This window comes from Onychomys torridus, chromosome 11 (assembly GCF_903995425.1).
Source record: "Onychomys torridus chromosome 11, mOncTor1.1, whole genome shotgun sequence".
NCBI lineage: Eukaryota > Metazoa > Chordata > Mammalia > Rodentia > Cricetidae > Onychomys > Onychomys torridus.
Window position 1 is genome coordinate 84,570,308 of NC_050453.1, and position 20,395 is coordinate 84,590,702.

A 20,395-nucleotide genomic window follows, 5' to 3' on the forward strand; every position below is an offset into this window, starting at 1 on the left:
ATTTAGATAAATACATAGTCTTCAAATACTTCAAAGGCCTACAGAATATGGAATTTATAAACCTCAGTCTTTTCAAGACAGTGAGACATGTGTACTCCTGGCAGCACTGAACTATTTCAGAGAAGATAATGGGCTTCGAAGAAACTCCTTATGGAGTTTGCTTTCTTTATGGGCAAAGAAACCACCATTACCTCAATTGCTGAAAGTTACTGTCCAAACTGGACAGCAAAATGCAAAATAAAGTGACTGATAAACTATGCCAAGACAAGTCAGGACAGTCCTTCAAATATCCCTGTTTCTCAGAAGAGTCTAATAGATTTTCAAGGCCTGTGGGCAAAAGACAAATGCCCCAATGTTACAGAAAACCTAGGGTAACTGTCGAGGCAGCCAGATGTCCCTGTTATTAGTTAGCATTTCACCTTCAAGGGTCTTTGGCAGAGTTGAAGACTAGAGAGTCATATTTATGGTTTTCTTTAGTTTTGATAAATGATAAATTATGTATGAAACTTTAGAGTCATAAAAAAAGATAAAAATAGAGTATTTTCTCTAAATATGCCAAATACAGATGGACTGGATATTATAACTGTAATTCTTACTTAATAACTTTTGTTATATATAGTTTTATTATGTAAAGATTAAAAACTTCCTTTTTAAATAGAAAAGAGGAAGGAAATTCTATGGAATAATCCTTCTGTGCACTGTGACTATATATTGCTCTCACTGGTTAATAAAGAACTTACTGGCTGGTTGCCAGGTATGAATTATAGGCTGGACAGTCTAACTGAGAATACTTGGAGGAAGAAGGGTGAAGTGAATGGAGTTGCCAGGAGACACAAATGAAGCAAGACATGCTGGAGGACAGAGAAAACCAGAAGCCATAATGGCAATACACAGATTAATAGAAATGGGTTAATTAAGTTGTAAGTTCTAGTTAGTAATTAGCCTGTGCTATTGGCCAAGCATTTGCAATTAATAGAAGCCTCTGTGTGGTTGGTTACTTGGGACTGGTGGCTGGGAAAGAAATCTCCACCTAAGAGGTGTGGCTTTGTTGGAGTATGTATAGCCTTGTTGGAGCAAGTGTGTCACTGTGGGGGTGCCCTTTGAGAGCTCTTTGTTCAAGATAATACCCAATGTCTCAGTTTAGATGCTGTTGTATGATCAAGATATAGAATTCTCAGCTACCTCTTCAGCACCACCTCTGCCTCATGCCACCACATCTCACCATGATGATAGTTGACTGAATCTCTGAAATGTAAGCCACCCAATTAATTGTTTTCTTTTATAAGTGCTGCCATGTTTGTGGTGTCTTTTCAGCGCAATAGAAAACCTCACTAAGACAAATGCAATTCCCATCAAGTTTCCAACACAAATCTTTACAGATCTTGAGAGAATGATACTCAATTTAATATTGGGAAAAAAAACAGAATAGCCTAAACAATACTATACAATAAAAGAATTTCTGTAGGTATCAAAATCCCTGATTCTAAGCTATGTTATAGAGCAATAGTAAAAAAGATGATGTGGTTTTGGTATAAAACTGACACGTTGATCAATGGAATCAAATCAAAGACCCTGAAGAAAATCCAAACACCTATGAACACTTAAGTTTTGAAAAATAAAAAGTATGCCCAACAAATGGTGCTGGTTAACCTGGATGTCAGCATGTAGAAGAATGGATATAGATCCATATCTATCACCATGAACAAACCGAAAGTCCAAGAGAATCAAATAAATCAACATGAAACCAGATAACTGAAACTAACAGAAGAGGAAAGCAGCTAACAACTTTGAACTCATTAGCACATGAGACAAATTCCTAAACAGAACACTAATTGGGCAGGCACTGAGATTGATACTTAATAAGCAGAAATTCTATAGGTCAAAAGACAATGCCAAAAGGACAGAATAGCAGCCTAAAAATGAGAAAATATCTTCTCCAAACCTACAGCTGACAGAGAGCTAGTATTCTAAACATAAAGAACCAAATAAGTTGGACATCAACAAACCAAATGATCCAATTTAAGAATGAGATACACATCTAAACAGAGAATTTTCAATAGAGAAATCTCAAATGTCCAAGAAGCACTTAAATAAATGTTCAACATCCTTAGCCATCAGGGAAATGCAAATGAAAATTACTTGAACATTCCATAATATAGCTGTCAGAATGGCTCAGATAAAAAACACAGGTGACAGCTCATGCTGGTGAGGATGTGTAATAAGGGGAACATTCCTCCTCTGCTGGTAAGAATGCAAACTTGCATAGCCACTTTGTAAATCAATATGGTTGTTCCTCAGATAATTGGGAATTGATCTATCTCTAGACTCATCTATACCACTCTTGGTCATATATGCAAAAGACAATCCATCCTACCATAGGGAGACTTTCTCAGCTATGTCTATAGCAGCTATATGCATATTAGTGGGAACCATAATGGAGGACAGGATAGAAGTTTTTACATATCTCCCAGGGGAATAATTTTTTTTTTAATTTTTTGGTTTTTCAAGACAGGATTTCTCTGTATAGCTTTGAGCCTTTCCTGGAACTCACTCTGTAGCCCAGGCAGGACTGGAACTCACAGAGATCCACTTAACTCTGCCCACTGAGTGCTGGGATTAAAGGCATTCACCACCACTTCCTGGCTCAGGGGAATAATTTTAACAATGGCCAAAGTAAAATCAGGTACAGGTGTTCATTTTGTAAGCTTATAATTCTTCTCTAGCAATCCATGGTGAGATTCTTACCTGGATTAACATGCTATATGTCAACATTCATATCTTCCTTCAGGCTATGCTTCCCTTAATATCCTGAATTATCTTCTATATGCAGATCAGAGGACTCTACTCTTAGTGAAATGATCTTTCTTTTCCTCTTTCTTTCTTCAGAGTAGAAAGTGCCTTTTTATGTGGACTACTAGATACTTCAAAATCTGTCTGCATTTACCTGAATGTCTTACATTACATTAAATAATTTTCTGTAATCCTTTGTTTCCTATGATGAATTTATGCTTTCCCTAAAATGTACCAAGAGTGATCTTTAGTCAATTCTTGCTTTGTGATAATTCATAATGTATTAGTCCTTCATGTGTCTATTGAAATGTCATCCTTGAAAGAAAGAATTTTTCTGAGCAACTCATATAAATCAATTTGGTATCAACAAAAGCGAAGATTTGTGCAAGACAAGGTTGAGCTAGCCAAGAAGATACATATTGAAATAGTAGACAAGTGAGACCTTATAGTCTTTTCCTAGTGCAGTTTGGCAAATCTGTTGGTATCTTTCTTTCTTCAGCTCCAACTCCACAGAAATGACTATAGGCAACTGAGTAAAGCTAGGAACAAGAAAGATGGCCCTCCCCAGAGAAGAGCAAACCAATTTACGGAGTGTATAGGATGATTTGGAGGGAGGATAATGAGGGAAACATGTTTTAATTAAAATAGAATCTTTCAAATATATGAAAGGGAAATAGGAGAGAGACACCAGAACTCTTAATTCTACTACAACAAAAGTTTTAGAGTTCAGAACAGATGGATAAAAGAAAAAGCCTTAAATTTCCTTGTTTACTAGTTTTCATTGATGGTAGCAAATTTAAGGGTTTGGTTCAAGACAGTTTTCAGTTTTATAATCTGGAGCAAGGGTCTATTGTCCTCTATGTTAATAATGCTATTACCATTATCCCCAAAATGCTTGGAGGCAGGACATCTAGTCATTCTAGACGATATTTGTATTATAAAATGATGGCTCCCAGTTCATTCTAAAAGAAGATTCCCTTAGAAGCTAAAATTTCCTTTCCAACAGGGTTTTACAAAATATTTTCATGTTAAAAGAACTTGGAAAGTGTTCTAAACTAGCTTCACAAATGATTGGAGCCTTTAGACAGAAGAAAAATGAGCTTAACCGAGACAGAGGGTCACCTTTTGCCTCTCATCTCATCTGTTGATGCACATTTAACATTTTTAAAGTTGGTTTTACTTGTTTTGTTTTAGTTTGATGTGAGACAGTGTTTTCTTTGTATCCCTGGCTGGTCTCAAACTCAGAAATTAACTTCTGCCTCCAGAGCACTGGGAATAAAAGCTTGTTTCACCACTGCCTTGGCCACAGACTTTTGTCTGTAAGATGTAGAACCACATCACCAGAATCCAGACCTTTTCCTGGTACACATTAGGTAAATATTTAGTGACCCTGTTATTAATTAATAATGGCACCAATCACCTTATTAAAACAAAATGAGATGGGAAGATACAAAATATTAAGGTCCTATAAAATGTATATTAGTTAAACTTAATAGGTAATTTTGACATGACAAAAATGAACAAAAGTGTTATACTGTTATTTCCCCAGCATCTCTAGTTACAAAGAAGCAAATGAGTTAAAGCCAACATTGACAAATACACTGTCCTTTGCTTTACTACCTGTGAATCTCTGTTATATAATTTTAAACAATACTGTTCCCAAAGGCATTTATATTTATTTTATACTGAATTTTTAAAGAATGGAAACTTAGATAATAAACAAAAATGCATTTGTTGTTTGGTAAAGCTTGTGTGGGACAAAGCTCCTAGTTTCTCTCTGCCTTTGTTTCCTTTTTTCTTTTCTTTTTAACTTTTTTTTTGAAGAAGGTAAAAATATTTCCATAGATGATGAAAACCTGAGAAAATGCATATAATTGTTTTTCTGGCAGAACTCTATGAAATTTAATTCTGTGAGGCAGTGCATCTTTTGGCCATGCTTTAGAATTTTATGGCCTCTGGACACAGGAATCCTGAGTGACTTTAAATTCTTTAGGGTACCATTGTTTCAACTGTCTGATAACCATGTAGAGAAGCAGAAGTTTTTCTCTCTAGAAAATCTCTGTCCCAACAGGCCTCTCAATATATGGTAAAATAGTTTTTGAATCAATCAGGTGAAAAGAGTGAAATGAAGAAAAGCCTTCTCATGCCAATGGTTCACTAAGGAAAGCATGCCCATAGAGAAGACCAAAAGGTCTTGGGAATAGCTAGTGAGGTATAGCAAACTGCCTTCACTGAACTCCTCTTAAATGTTTTAATTTCTGAATCACATTTTTTGCGAGAGACAGAGTTGCAACCCAGCATATCAGACTTCCATGGATTCGCCAGTTTGAGGCTCATAGAGTTGTGGTCATGCGTATCTTTAGAGATTAGCCACAGCTGTCCAGGAAACCCCTGGCGTTCTATAGTGACTACAGTAGCAACTAAACATGCTCACATTAGGAACTGATTTAGATCATCCTGAATCTTATGCAAGGGAATTTCATAGACATGAGATTTTGATATTGATAAGTTTATATCTTCTAATATCCAATTTGCTAATTTTTTTTTAAAAATGATTGTTTCCTTTTATTTAGAAAAAAAGATTTACTTTTATTATTTTTCACTATATGTGTTCAGGAGTTTGTAGCTTCCTGGATGTGAGTGTAGGTGGGCAACCAGAGCAGACACAGTGAATCTCCCATGGAACTGGAGTAATAGGCAATTATGAACTGCCTGATAAGGGTCTTTAGATGCTGCAGGCTACAGGAAAATATAATGGAATCCAGCTACTATGACAAAAGATACTACTTGGAAAGGTCAAGGACTTTTCTGAAGGTCAAGTCTTAGTGATGTTTTGGCTTTTGTATATATATTAGCTGATTCTTACAATTATTTTCTTGTATGCTATGTGTGGTTCCAAGAACTCACAGTGTATTTATCTAAAATACCTGTCAAATATACAAGGCTAAATGATCTCCTGAACTAAGGTAACACCCTTATGGAAATAAGGCCTGTCTTCTAAGTCAGGCAGATAGCTTTATTTCTTGTGCAATTTTAGCTGAGACCCTCCTTTCTTATACATTATAGACTCCTAACTTCTTACCTAACCACTTCTAGCAATGTAGACTGAGCACATAAATCCCCTTTTCTTGATATACTAACTGACCATTAGCTCTCACTTAACCTCCTCCTTTACCATTCCCTTTTTTTTTAGGTTGTAACAGAAAGCCTGATGGTCACTGCCTAAGGAAAACTCTTATCTGCCTTTATGATCTTGTAAGAATTCAAGCCTGGTAACCTTGCTCTGCCAGAGGATTGATATTTCTTGGGTTTATAACTGAACACCTCAGAGACTTGGGGAGAACTGAGGGGGATAAGGAGACTCAGAGGACAATTTTGAGAAAGAGAACTTGAAGACAAGAGGGAGAAGAGAAAAGAGAATGGAAGAATTAGATTGGTAAGAACTGGAGAGGAATGAACTGAGATGGGGAAGAACTAGACTGAAGGGCTATAAGAAATCATTAGAGGAACAAGATGGAAGATTATGAAGAGCCAGATGGGGAAGAACAAGATGAGGAAGAATAAGATGAGAAAGAAGGAGATGGGAAAGGAGCTAAGATGGGAAGGAACTAGATGGATAAGAACCTAGATGAGGCAGAACTGATAGGAAAGAATTAAGATAGAACTTACAGGGGTCAATAGATAAATGTAGAGAGAAATCAGGCAAGAAAGTATCTAGGGATTGTAGCTGGACCTGGAGAGAAAACTCCAGTTACAAGGTATGAGAGCAGAATAGAAGCTGTGTAGAGAGAGAATGGACACAGAATAGTAAAGTGTATGGAATAAGCAGTTTCATATAAGTGGGTTGGTTTCATATCATCAAAGATTAAATTATCAGCTGGTTGTAGATTCTTCCCAGACCCTAGGAGGGGACCGTCAAAGGGTAGGGCCCCTATTGTCCTCATTACATAGAGTCAATTTTGGGTACTCAGCAAAGGCAGTACGAACTCAATCTCTGAGCCATCTTTTTAGACTTCTTGTTTTTCATATTTTAGTATAGTATGGGAAAGGAGACAGACAATATACTTCTTCAAGTTCATAACAAAATGCCATTATCTAAAATGAAACAATAAGTAATGACTAAATGGGCCCAGTCTATTACTGACATGAAAAGTGTTTCTCATTTAATACAAAAACCTTATTCATGTAGGTAGATGTTCTCAGATGACATGAGGGTTAGTTTTGTTGGTTTTGTTCTTTGAGAATTGCAAAAAGCACAGGGACAAATAGCTAAACGAATGGAAGCACATGAATTATGAACCAAAGGCTGTGGAGCCCCCAGCTGGATCAGGCCCTCTAGATAAGTGAGACAAATGAATAGCTTGATCTGCTTGGGAGGCACCCAGTCTGTGGGACCAGGATCTGTCCTTAGTGCATGAGCTGGCTGTTTGAAACATTGGGCTTACGCAGGGACACTTTGCTCAGTCTGGAAGGAGGGGACAGGACCTGCCTGTACTGAATCCACCAGGTTTAAATGAATCTCCAGGAGTGCCTTGATCCTGGAGGACATGGGAATGGAGGGGAGGGGCTGGGGGAAGGGTGGAGATGGGGGTGGGATGGGGGAGGACAGGGGAACCCATGGCTGATGTACACAATTTAAAACACATAATAATAAAGAAAAAAATGACAAATGAAAAAAAGAGAATTTCAAACATGTACACAATGGAATATTATGAATGCATATACCATTTTCTCCCATCCCTCTTCTAGCTCCTCAAGTGTTAGCATATAGCATCTTTCACCATTCCTCCTCCAGCTCACCTAGTGTCCACCTTCTGGCACCACCTGGTGCTAACGTTATCTCATCTTTTTATAACCCATTAATTCTTACTAGTGCTGCTCACATGTGTATGTGTTTGAAGCCTTCCTTGTTGGAAACTTATCAATCGTCATAGTCTCAAAGAAGAATGATCTTCCCTGTCCCAGAAGCTATTAATTGCCAATAGCTCCAGTGAATTGTGGGCCCCAGAGATAATTTACTTCATCAATGAAAGAATTTGGACTTTTTTGATCCTTGTGTTTATACTATGTTGCTAACGGCAACTGGTTTGAGTTCATGAGCTTGAAAGCCATGGCACTTCCCAGAATTCTTCTCCATCCTCCAACTATTAAATTATTTCTGTTTAGTTTTCTTTGATGTTTCCTAAATGTTTGTGTGTGTGTTGTGGTATGGGCTACTTGATAAAGATGTCTTATTTACTACTGAAAACTTAGCCTCTTACTCTTAATAAATTGACCTCTTTTACAGCTGTATACTATCTGTTGCCCCCTGGAAAAAGAAGCTTCCAGAAGAAAATATGACAGCAATCTCAGTGTTTGGCTCTAAACAAAAGTATTTAGAATGCAATTTGACAACACAACCGTTTAGGAACATAACAACAGCAGTTTGGTTCCATGTGATTCCTCTATCCACTGTGACATGGACCGGAACTAGATAATTCAATTTCCCCTTTAATTTGGAAATTCTTATGTGATTTTATGCACCTTGTTTCAGTTCATGTATCATTTGAAAAGCTCTTCAACATATCTCAGTTTCTTATTTCTTTAGTGCAGAGTTTGCTGAAAGAGTCTGAATATCCTTTATAACATGAAGAAAGAAATAATGGCCAGATATTTATTCATATTTATAGCATTGGGTATGTCTTCCTGCATATAATTTTATTTATGGCAATTGAGAGGTTAAATATTTTGTATTGAATGAATTTGTGAACTCTCAATTATTTTCAGTTTTACAAATTGAGGAAATCCCTAGCTGACTATCTGTCCCTCTTGATCTAATTGTGATAGGGAGATTAAGATATCTTTGTGGCCAATTTGCCATACCCATTAAGATAATTATGTTTACTTCCTCACAAACACTTCAACCAGAACTCTGATATTTAAGATTTCTATTATCCAAACTAAAATGAGGTGATTCCAAAGCAGGCTCTTGTCCATTCAACCTTGTCTTAAGCAAGGTCACTTACCAAAAAACTCCTCAATAATTTTGTAATATCCTTATTTATTAAGGCTTTATTTATTAAATCTATCAGTGTAATGATAGATTCTCTGACTTGGCAGGAAACATAGAGGACAGTATAAGTCATAGGATCATGAATAAACAACTACACATTTAACTCTTTCCTTGATATCACATTACAGGGGGTTATAATTATTTCATTTGCTAAAAGCCATCTTTTTATTTTCCTTTAAGGTGATAGAATATTAAATTAGTAGATCTAAACTTTGTTTTTCTTGCCAGAATATTTAATATTTACAAGTATTCCTTTAAAATTGGCTTATAACTAGTTTTACTCTACATTTATGACCATCAAACATTAAATGTTACAAATAGATAGCATATATGCATATCATTTTACACCAAAGCACAGACTGATATTTTCAGAAAGTGCTCTGCTAGAGATGGACTTTACATACTAGCCTAGAAGCAATATCTTTCCAGATCATGGATTACCGTTATATTAATTATCAAAATTATTTAAATACCAGTTATGTGGTGAGAAATGATGTCCAATCCAACTTCAGATTAAACAGAAAAAAATCAGAGGATAGAGAGATGGCTTAGTGATTAGAAGCACTGGCTGTTCTTCCATAAGGTCAGGGCTCAGTTACAAGCATCCATGTATCTTCTAAGAACTCTCTGTAACCCCAATTCCAGGAAATATAACACCCTTTTTTGTGTTATATCAGCACTGTATGCACATGATGCACAGACATACATGCAGGCAAAAATTCATAGACATAAATTAAAAATAAATAAAATCTAAGAATATAATCAACTATTGACTTGTTTTGAGTATATTCTGGTACTAAACTCTTTATCTTTGACACTTTAGAATACTATTCTGACTTATGAAAGTTTATGGGCTCTCTGTACACATTTGGAGTACAGGGTATCTGGGAGTGGAGATGGGGAAGAGGTTTAAGGATACTGAAGAGAATAACCAACATATGAAAATATACTTCTGACCTTCATGGAAAATTGAGAATCTCACTCAAAGCAGAAATACTCAGAAATCCCAAACAATTCTTTTGCATTTCTGAACCATAACATGTGGGTAGAATGGACAGACAGAGGATTTCATTCAATGTAGCATTATCATCTTTCATGGATTAAGGCCCTGATATTTTTGAGGCTCCTCAGAAGCAGGGGGAAATAAAATCAGAAAGGAAGTATGGGAGTGGGGATGGGGGCATCAGCCTCCTTTCCTGACTCTCCTGTCCATAACAAAAGAAAGCTTTTGCAGAGGTGCTTCAATGTTAACACAAAGTAACTGTACTGTGTGATGCCTTGCCAAGCTTGAACCCATACTAGAAATGAATGAAGCCCCTTAAGTTTTACATAAATTAAGGCCCTTTAAATTTAGAAATACCAATTTATTAGTACAAAATAGCCACCAAAGATTGACAGGTAGTTGCTGTTTGAAAGAGAAGAGAAGCACAGGCTGGAGATACAGATGAGTGGAAAAGAGAGGGCCTGGCATGTAGAAGAGTCTTATTAGTCTTGAAGACCACATAAACAAATGGACAAACAACAAACAAATAGCAACACAAGGCAAAACAAATATATAGTACTTTTTAGGCAAAAACATTTGTAGTGGAAGGCAAAATGAGTAGACAAAGGACTGAGTTAGTAAAATGGTAATAGTCTTATATTTCTTAGTATTATCAGTCTTTATTAATTTTGGCTAGAGTATAGTAGTTAAGCCATCATTTAGAATTATTGTAGTTTAATATACAATATTGCAGTCCAAAATATTTGCAACACTCATTATAAACAATTAGGAATACCAATTTTGTTCTCACTCTTAAAGACTCTAAGTAGAAAGAAAAAAAAAATTCATTATATCCCTGTTAGATAACACTTTCCAACATTATATATAGTGCTGTATCCTGAAACAGAATGTATTAGAGAGAATAACACTTTTATGGAAGTTAGCAATATATTGAAATCAGTATTGTTTACTGACTATATAAAATAACTGATTTTATACAATTAAACCTTTATAAAATGTCAACAAAATGACAATGAATATGAAAAATAGTTGTTTCTAAAGTGAGAAATTTTAATGTGTTCTCAATTAAACAAAATAAAAAAAAATGTTATGGCTAAGATCCAAATGACTTTGAATGTTATATATCTTAGACCATGATTTTAATTGTAGAACATCTTTCCACCAAGGTGTAGGAAAAGTTCATGAAGATTTTTAAAGTTGTGCCTTCAAGGACACAAGAATTCTATTTTTGTGTAATTACTCAGTATAACCTTGAGACTTCATTGCTTCTCTTTGTACATTTTGGGGAATGAAGAAAATAAGCATATACATCTAAGTTTATAACTACAATCCCCTAAGTTTTAACACAATACCTATCAATCACTTTTCAAAAGAACTTTATAAGAAGACAAAGAAAAAAAAAAAAAAGGAAACTAGGCTCCGAATTATTTAGTTCCTGACATTCTGCATCTGACAGTATCTTTATATTCCCACTCATTGTATAATTTGTGCATATAGAAGTTACTTTGTCCTCAGATATGAGAAGAGGGTAGGCCATTGAGAATAGATGCTTCCAGACAGCTGTATTAAAACTTAAGTGAATAATAAAAGAAGGCATTTTTAAAATCATTCCTACATGAGTGTATTTCAATCTTCATCAAATGATTCAATCATAACTTAAAACTTCAATGATTTTTTAGTAAAACAAATATTTGATAGAAAGGATGGAAGTGTGGTATGAATAAAAAATGTCTCTTATGGGATCAAGTATTCAAGCACTTTGTCCCTTGTTGGTGTATCTGTTTGGAAGACGTTATTGAACATTCAGGAGGTAAAGCCTTGCTAAAGAAAACACCTCACTCTGGGTGGGCTTTGAGCATTTATAACTATATCTGACTTACAGTTTATAGTTGAGAATATATTCTCTCTGCTTCCTGCTGTGGCTTCCAGAGGCCATGCTTTCATCACCATTAGAGACTATGCTCCTGGAACCATATGCCTAATTAAACTCTTCCTTTTATAAGTGTCCTGGGTCATGGTATCCTCTTACAACAGAGAATTCATGCATATGGCCATGTCTTTTTCATGGTGAGTTTCTGTTACACTATAGGATTTTTAAAGCACAAGCTAAAGCCCTGGTTGTGTGTGCAGTGTGACTTCAAGGCACAGCTGCTTGAGCTGTAGAAGAAACTTTGTTGAATAAAGGCAGATAATCTCCAGGTTACAGATCCTCCTATCAGTCTAGACACATAACTAAATCAGTACTGCAAGTATTGCTTTGCTGCAGCTTCTCACTCATTTTTAACTTTTGCTCCATCATAGAAGGAAATGAAACACTTCAAAGGTCATTGAGGAGAAATTTCTGGTTCTTTAGATTGGTAAATATTTGGTATCATAGTTAATTGAACTTTCCAAAATATATGGTCATTTGATAATGATTTGTACATGGACCAGAATTTAGCATCACTGTCATACTGATAAAATATAAGTGTGATGAATCGTTAAGTCTTAGGGATCAAACATGAAGCTCCCTCCATACAAGCTGAACAAGTGCTCTGCAACTGAGCTCAAATCCTGTTTTGAAAAGATTCACACTTATAACTGAGTTAACTGATTAATATTTTAAGAACAATGCTAAGACAAAAGTTCTGTAGTAAAATGCTTTATGTCTAGTATCCCAGCCTTAAGTGGGTTACTCACTCTCAAGATTCTCATTCCATAAAGCTGAGGATTCCTCCTTTTCTTTCACCAGCTTTCTGAAGAGGTGTTACTACCAAGACAGAATCATTTCCCGCTTTGACATGGTTTACAGCCAATAATGAGCTCAAAAATACCACAGTTTATCAAAATGATAAGCAGTGAAGCAGATAGAGGAAAGACAAGCTATTTTATAGGGACATTTGGAACTAATCGAATAGTATTCACAGACTCTCTGGCTCTGTCCATCTGTCCTTGGTCTCTTATTGAAGAAAACATATGGGAAGTATGCCTAAAAACATTAAGGAAATTTGTGAAAGCAGTGAGCTGCATTTGTACACTCTCATCTCTTTTAATTATCTAAAGATTTTAAAGGTGGTGTACACCTTTAATCATAGCATTTTCGAGGCAGAGGCAGGCAGATCTCTGAGTTTGAAAGCAGTATGATTCTACAGAGTGAGTTCTAGGACAGCAAAGGCTACATAGAGAAACCATCTTGGAAAACCAAAATGAACAAGCAAATCAACCACCACCACCACCACCAACAACAACAACAACAACTAATAACCAAAATCTGAGATTTTTTTTTCATATTGTGAAATAAAGGGAGTGAGGGTACTTGTATTTTTTTCTTCCAACGAAAGTGACTCCAATTATTTCAGAGTTGTAAATAAGGATGGGATAGGAGTAACTAGGATGTGTGTTTGTGTGGGAGGTGTTTGTTTTGGTTTAAAATGGTCATGAAATAAATTAAACTGCCAATGGTGGTAACAAGACCTGTAAATAACCCCAGCATGCAAAATTAAGGAAGTCCCTGTTTTGCAGATGTTGATCATTGCAGCTTGTTGTCTTGCTCTAAATAGTGAAGGCAGCCTCTGTTTCTTAGTGTTAACATTTGATGTTGTGCATTTCCAGCAGGACTAAAATTCTACACATGGTAAAATGATTTTAGCAACTGGAGGGACTTTTGGCTTCAAATTTCTCTTACCACCAATATTCTCAATGTGTGTTGGTAAACAAAACAAAAATTATAGCTTCGTTTCACTCAGTGAAGATGCAGAAATATAAAATTAGCACTTTTAAAGTAAAATATGACTGCCTTAAATAAAACTACCATTCAGAAAAACTGCATTCCTAGTTTTCTGGGATGGTTTTGCTAATACAGTTCTTGAACACTACTTCACTTGCTCATTCTATTTTCCCCTTTTCCTTACACTTCACTAAATAAACAACCTACTAAAGGTTTACTTGATAGAATACAAATGTAAAACATATTTTGTGAAATCTAAGCAAACAAGAATTCAGATAAGAAAATTACGACTGCATTTGTGAACTGACAGAGAAGAGTAAGTATTCTACTGAGAATTTTGCTGGAGACCACACCATGTTTGGTATTTTTTGTTTATTTCCTGAATCTCTGAATGAAAGTCTGCTAAGATGATGGAGTAACTGTGTGTGCAGAGAAAATTTCAAGGCAGAATAGTGACGTGGATATTGCTGTCTACTTTCATTATGTTTACAGTAGTAATTAATAGCAAAAATAGAGCCGGAAAATCTTAAAATATTCAGTTTATCCAGAAAACTTGTTTAATGTTATAGATAAGAAAGGCAAAAATTCTGAAGACATTAGTACCTTAGAAGGAAGTTGCTTTTCACTCAGACAATAGAAAAGATGTGTTGATAGCATCTCAGACAATGGTCAGACCCCAGGGATGCAGGCTCAAGGGCACAAAAGAATAAACTCATTTGTAAAACTTTCCTTGAGAGGAAAGAACTACTTCAGAGTACCATTCACAGAGGGAATCACATAGTAGGGTTCTTTCCCCATGAACCACTTCTCTTTTCTCAGACATCCGGGCCACTCTCACTACTTTTGAAGTGAGTCCAAATTTTGCTTGAGTTTACAGCAATCCTTGTCATCTTCCACATACATTGTTTTTGCAGAAATGTGAAATACAACTGAAAGGGAGAAATTAGTAGCTATTAAAAGATGTTCCTTCTACTTCCCTCTTTCCTCCAAAGGTATTTGCTGACCAGCATTTTTTGAATTGACCAAAAGTTGAACCTGTGGGAAAGATAAGGCTGGGACAATAAATCCATATACCTTAGACTTGACAAAACAAGCTGTAAAGAGCAGTGGGCTCAATTAACCAGAAGTTATACTCGAAAGGAATGCAATAGTAAATCTGAATGGGTCAACAAAAATAGGACATAGGGAAAAAAAAATTTATGTCTCTGTAGATAACCTGAAACAAGTTAGTAATTAGCAACCTTATGCTTACCTCATCCCTAGCCCCTGAGATATGTAACATTCTGCATGTGAACCTTGCCTTTATAAACCCCTTACAGTGAGTGCTCTGTACCTTCCCTCTTCTCACCTATTGTTATGTGGTATTAGGAAGGTCCCCGCCTAGGCTAGAATGAATGAATCTTTTTGTTCTTATATCAGAAACTGGCTCCTTGGAGGTCTTATTGGAGTTGGGGGAATCACGCATGAGCATTACACAGCAATTGTGGGACATGGAGACTTCTATTCAGATTTTAAAGGCAAGCCTGTGAAGTCAATGTGACCAGGCCAGTTCTCAAGAGGAAATTTCCGAGAAGGCAACAAGAGCTGTAGTAAAAGTTAACCTAAAGTAAGGCAGAGACTCTGGGATATTAGCTAAGCCAGGAATATGGAACATTTGCTAAGAACCACTGATGGCAACACATGTAGGCACCCTAAGAAAGATGGCTTCAAAGAGCATGGTTATAGAGGTATTTCCATCCAAGGTCATGAAGCTCACTTCAAACTACTGTATTCTCTGGATGTTGGGCATGGAACTACAAAATTAATATTTCACAAAACCTACTGAATTTCATCCTTGCTTTGGTTTGATCCTTCCATGGTGTTTTCCTGCCATTCCATTTTAAAGGCCAGTACTTAAACTGAGCAATTATATTATGAAAGCCTATAACCTTATAAGAGATCATAGCTCAGAGTCTGGTTTTGTTGTTTTGTTTGTGTTTCAGAGAAAACTATGAGACTTTTGAACATTAGAACTATGGCTAAAATTTCTCTTGGAGATGGGCTAAAGAGCATTTGGGGCTATTAGGTGGATTTGAACCTGCAGGGGAATTTCATTGACTGAATGTAAGACATCACCACAGACTAATGGATTGAAACATGGCCATATTTGGGGTCTAGTGAAAACTTTATGAGACAGGAGCAGCTCAAAGCAGGAAGTAGGTCTAAAGTGCAATACTTTTGAAGTCTATTGTATTTCTGCTTCTTCCTATTCTGCTCCCACAGTGAAGTGAATAATCTCCTCTTCCACATGTTCCTATCTTCCTGATATTTAGTTTAAGCTCGTGAGGTCAAGGATTCATGGCTGTGTCCTTTGCTACAATGAATGAGTTACGTTATTCTTTTGTTAAGCTGTTCCTATTAGATATTTGGCCCCAATAATTACAAAACTAACATATGAATCAACATTCAAAGGCAGCATGAATGATTTTAAAAACAAACAACCAAAACAATTGCAATGAAAAATATCTTTTAAAACATGGTAAAGTTAAAACTCACAATAAATGTTTTGGATCTATGTATGACAAAGTAAATAATATAATACTTGATATAAAATAGCATTGAATTACATGCTGTCTACAAGACTCAATATATTAAAGCACAGACATATGTATCAGGAATCTTAAAATGTCTTATTAATAAATTCAAACATGAGCCAGGTATTAAAGATCAGAGAAGGAGAACAAGCCACAGCTACCTCACCTTGCCAGTTCCTCAGCTTATCATGTTTCCTCAGACAGGAACACTTCTGAGTCCTCATCCAGAATGAATCTCAGCTGAACTGCTGCTCAGAAGCCTAAAAGCTTAACCACCCAAAAGCTTCTAGTTCCTGGTCCTCACACCTTATATACCTTTCTGCTAGACATATATAACATGGTATCCTGCTCACCTAGGCTCCTACAACAGAATACACTAGATTGAGTGCTTAAAACATCAGCTATTTATTTTCTCAGCAACCTAGAAGACATCTAACCAAAGACAGTAGTGCTTTCAGATTTTACTAGTGGTGAAAACCTCTTCCTAACAATGGAGTTTTATTTGTGTTTTATATATGGACTTTTCCTTGGAATAAAGGAAATCTACACACATCTTTATTCTTTCAAATAAAGGAATCTACACACATCTCATTTCCTCCTTCTCCTTCTCATTTTCCCTTCCTTCTTCTTTTCTTCTCCTCCTCATTCTTCCTCCTTGCTCATCTTCCTCCTCTTTTTTTTCTTTTCTCAATCTTCTCTTTCATATCCTCCTACTCTTTGTTTTCATTTTCTTGCACTAATAACGCTTGACCAATTCTAAAGCTGATTATCTACCAAAAAGCACTGCTTCTGTGGATTGCTTGTAGTTAGGGGTCCAAAAGAGAAACTCAGGATAGGTATAAATGCTGATAATATAATTCATGTTTACAGTAATCTAAAGAAAGGTCATTTAGCAAATTAAGTTCCAAAGAAAGCTGACTTCCAATAAGGAATATTGTCCGTAACTTGGTCAAACATAACAATAAAATGACAAATTCTCCAAAGAAGTATAACAATCTTTAATGTATATTCACATAACATAGTGCATTAGAAAGGTCAGACAAATATATATAGAACTACAAAGAGAAATTGACAGAGGCTACTGGAATTGGAAACTACAATCTTTTAGAATGCCGATGAAACAGATGGGGAAATCCCTTGTGGTTTTCCAGAATGGCCCTGTCCTATGAAGCTTGTGTTCTAGAGGATAGAGCCAAAATATAATCATATAAATGCATAGCACAATCAGTATATTGAATATTGGTGAATAGTATAAAATAAATGATGGAGAAAGTATCAGGAATGTAAAGTTACTATGAAAATTTAATGAAAAATTTAAAATGTTAACAAGCATTACTCAGTAGTGCTGTACAGGAAACACCTGACATGAAGGTGACTGAATAAGCTACCTTGATAGATGATGTATAGCATTCCAACCAGATAAAATGACTGTTTGACTGTTATTCATTAGTTCTACTGATAACTTTTATTATCTCACGCTCTTCCATAGTTGGTGCTCTTTCATGAGCATTAACTATATTATATGCTGGATGAGTTGAGACCTGCTTCTTCTTACTACAAAATTTAATCATGATGGTAACCCTGGGAAGATTAAATCATTTTCTTTGTTTAAAAGGTCATAGAGTTAGAGCATGAGGGGTTTCATTTCATCAAGTCTGCCTCAATGTCCATTTACAGATGAAAAGGGATGCCATGTGTTCTAGTATCCTAGTATGATTTTTCTTCTTTAAAAAGGATCTATAGTTTATGCTTTAAATAACTGTCTTTTCATATTCTTGCACCTGAAATATATTAAAAATACACTTTATTTTGTTGTAAAAAGAATTATTTAATAAAGCATAAGTTAGGTCTGTTAATAAAATAGTTTTGAATGTCAGTTTAAGTCCCGTATCTTGTTGTATAATCTAAGTGAATTGGGCACCAGGAAGGCTGCAATAACCTTGTTTCACCCCTTCTTCTTCTTTCCCTTCCCACATTGAGGCTATAATTAAATAATACTCTGAAATATAAAAATTTGAGCCAGAGATTTGCTTTATTTGGCCAAGTGCCATTTATTATATGGCTTATTTAACATGAAATAGGTTCAAATTTACCCTTAGTATAAATTATAGAGAGTATACAGAATAAAGTTTGAGTCTGCACAACATTACTATTTGAAAAGTTCCATGGGAAGTTGCAGAGAAGTACATTAGTCATCTGTAAACTTCTTTGAAATGCCTTTGTACAATGCCCATTGGAGTAAAGAATGTGTAAGGCAATTAAGAATAATGAATGATTATATTTAAAATAGCAAAAGGCAAACTGCACTGGACCCACAATTTATCATTTGTGTTTAAAAGAATATTCAGCTCAGCCTACATAGTAGCACTTATATTTCTAAACAATACTAACAAAAATTATAATTTAAAAAATGTAATAAGCATTGTAGAGTTACCATAATTAAAGTAATTGCGGAAAAATTCTCTCTTCTTAATTAGGTATTTTCAAATTGCTACTTTCTGTTGAAAGCAATGACCATCGATCACTGGTATCCTTTGCAAGGGTCTATTTTCTCCATATTTGCAGTTGTTCACAATACCATGTCAATTAAGTTAAGAAGAATCTAATAAGATTTGGAATCTGAGTCAATGAATTGCTGAACACATTACTGATTTACTGGTTGTAAAATCACAGGTAGCATTACATAATCTTTCAAGGATGACTGGCATATGTTGACATGTAATTTTTCTGTGTCAAGCAAAGTATCTAAATTTTCTAAATTTAGCAAAATTAAATTCTGTAACTGCCCCATCATAGATTTATTGATAATAATTCATTTAATACAAAAGATGTTAAACCTAAGGGTAAAATTTCATCTTTCTTCTATGTGTGAATATTATTCTGATTAGAACATGTGCTAACCACAAATTTAGATCAAATTAAGTCTGCATAACTGCCTTAACTACAAAGTTAGAGAATTAACAAGTATCTTCTAAGTTTAACTTCTTATGGATAAATAGTTATTGAATGCATTATTTAGCTTCTAGGTCTTGTGTGTGTATGTTTATATAGAAATATCCTATGTCATGCACTGAGTTACATAAGCTATGTATTCATATATAAATATATTACATACATATGCATATTTACCTCTCTCTCACATACATACATATATGTATCATAACATTATTTAAAATATTATCTAAGAATCCTTTGTAATGTCTGCTGGTTTCTGACTGTGCTTGATATGTATAATTTTAAAGGCTTACTAACTTGTAAAAAAGTGACAGTGGCAGATACAAATCTAAATGATCTGCTTTGGGAGCCTGGTAGTGTCTTCAGACAGAAAAGAAAAAAAAATAAATTTGATCAAGGTCATGCCAGGATTAACAGTGTCTCTGTAGAGGGGTGTCAAGGGATGCTCAATACCCACACAAATCAGACAGGACCTTGATTTGATGGTCTTACCTGACCATCTACTCTATAATTAATTTACCTCCTAAAGAATGAAGGTTAATACAGGTGGGGTTTGAGAGTGAGTTTTAAATTCTTCAATTACACATTCAGAAGAACTCTGTATTTTCATGCATATTCATTTTAAGCCTTAAGTTTTCACCTATCAAAGCAATTATTTTGCTTTTCTTGCATTTTCATCATCTTTTCCTCATTTCTTATTCCTTTTTATTATCCTTTTTGTCTGTCTTCTGACTAATCTTTCTGTATCATCTTCCTTTCTTCCCCCTTTCCTTCCTCTTGTTCTGCTCCACTCTGTTTTCTCTAGGTTTCTCCCATTAGAGTCTTCTTTTACCCTCCCGTTATTTCATGAATATTCTAAGTTAATATTTCTGAAAAACAATTCTTGATGTTTCAACTTATAAAGATGTATCACTTTGCTTCTATTTTAGATTGCTTGCTTGGCTGTAGTAAAACAAACTATTCACTAATTCTCTGATTAACTATTTATCTAATCTAAAAACAAACATTTTTCACAGTAAAAAAGCCATTAAAGTTAAAGCAAAGAGAAAGTGTCCCAGGATTGCTTATGAACTTCCACATTAAAAATCTTATTATAATGTTAATAAAAGCCCCCAGATAACAAGTGATATCAACCTCATCTGTTCTTTGTCTATTTTGTGACAAGACTTTGTGCTCTTTCCATATAGTATAGTTAAGTATAAAGAGGCCAATTACTTTTCTTATATGTCTAATCTTCTATGCTACATTCTAACTGAATGATGAATCCTCAGCCCATGCACAGTCAACTGGACTACACAAAGTAGAAATACCAACAC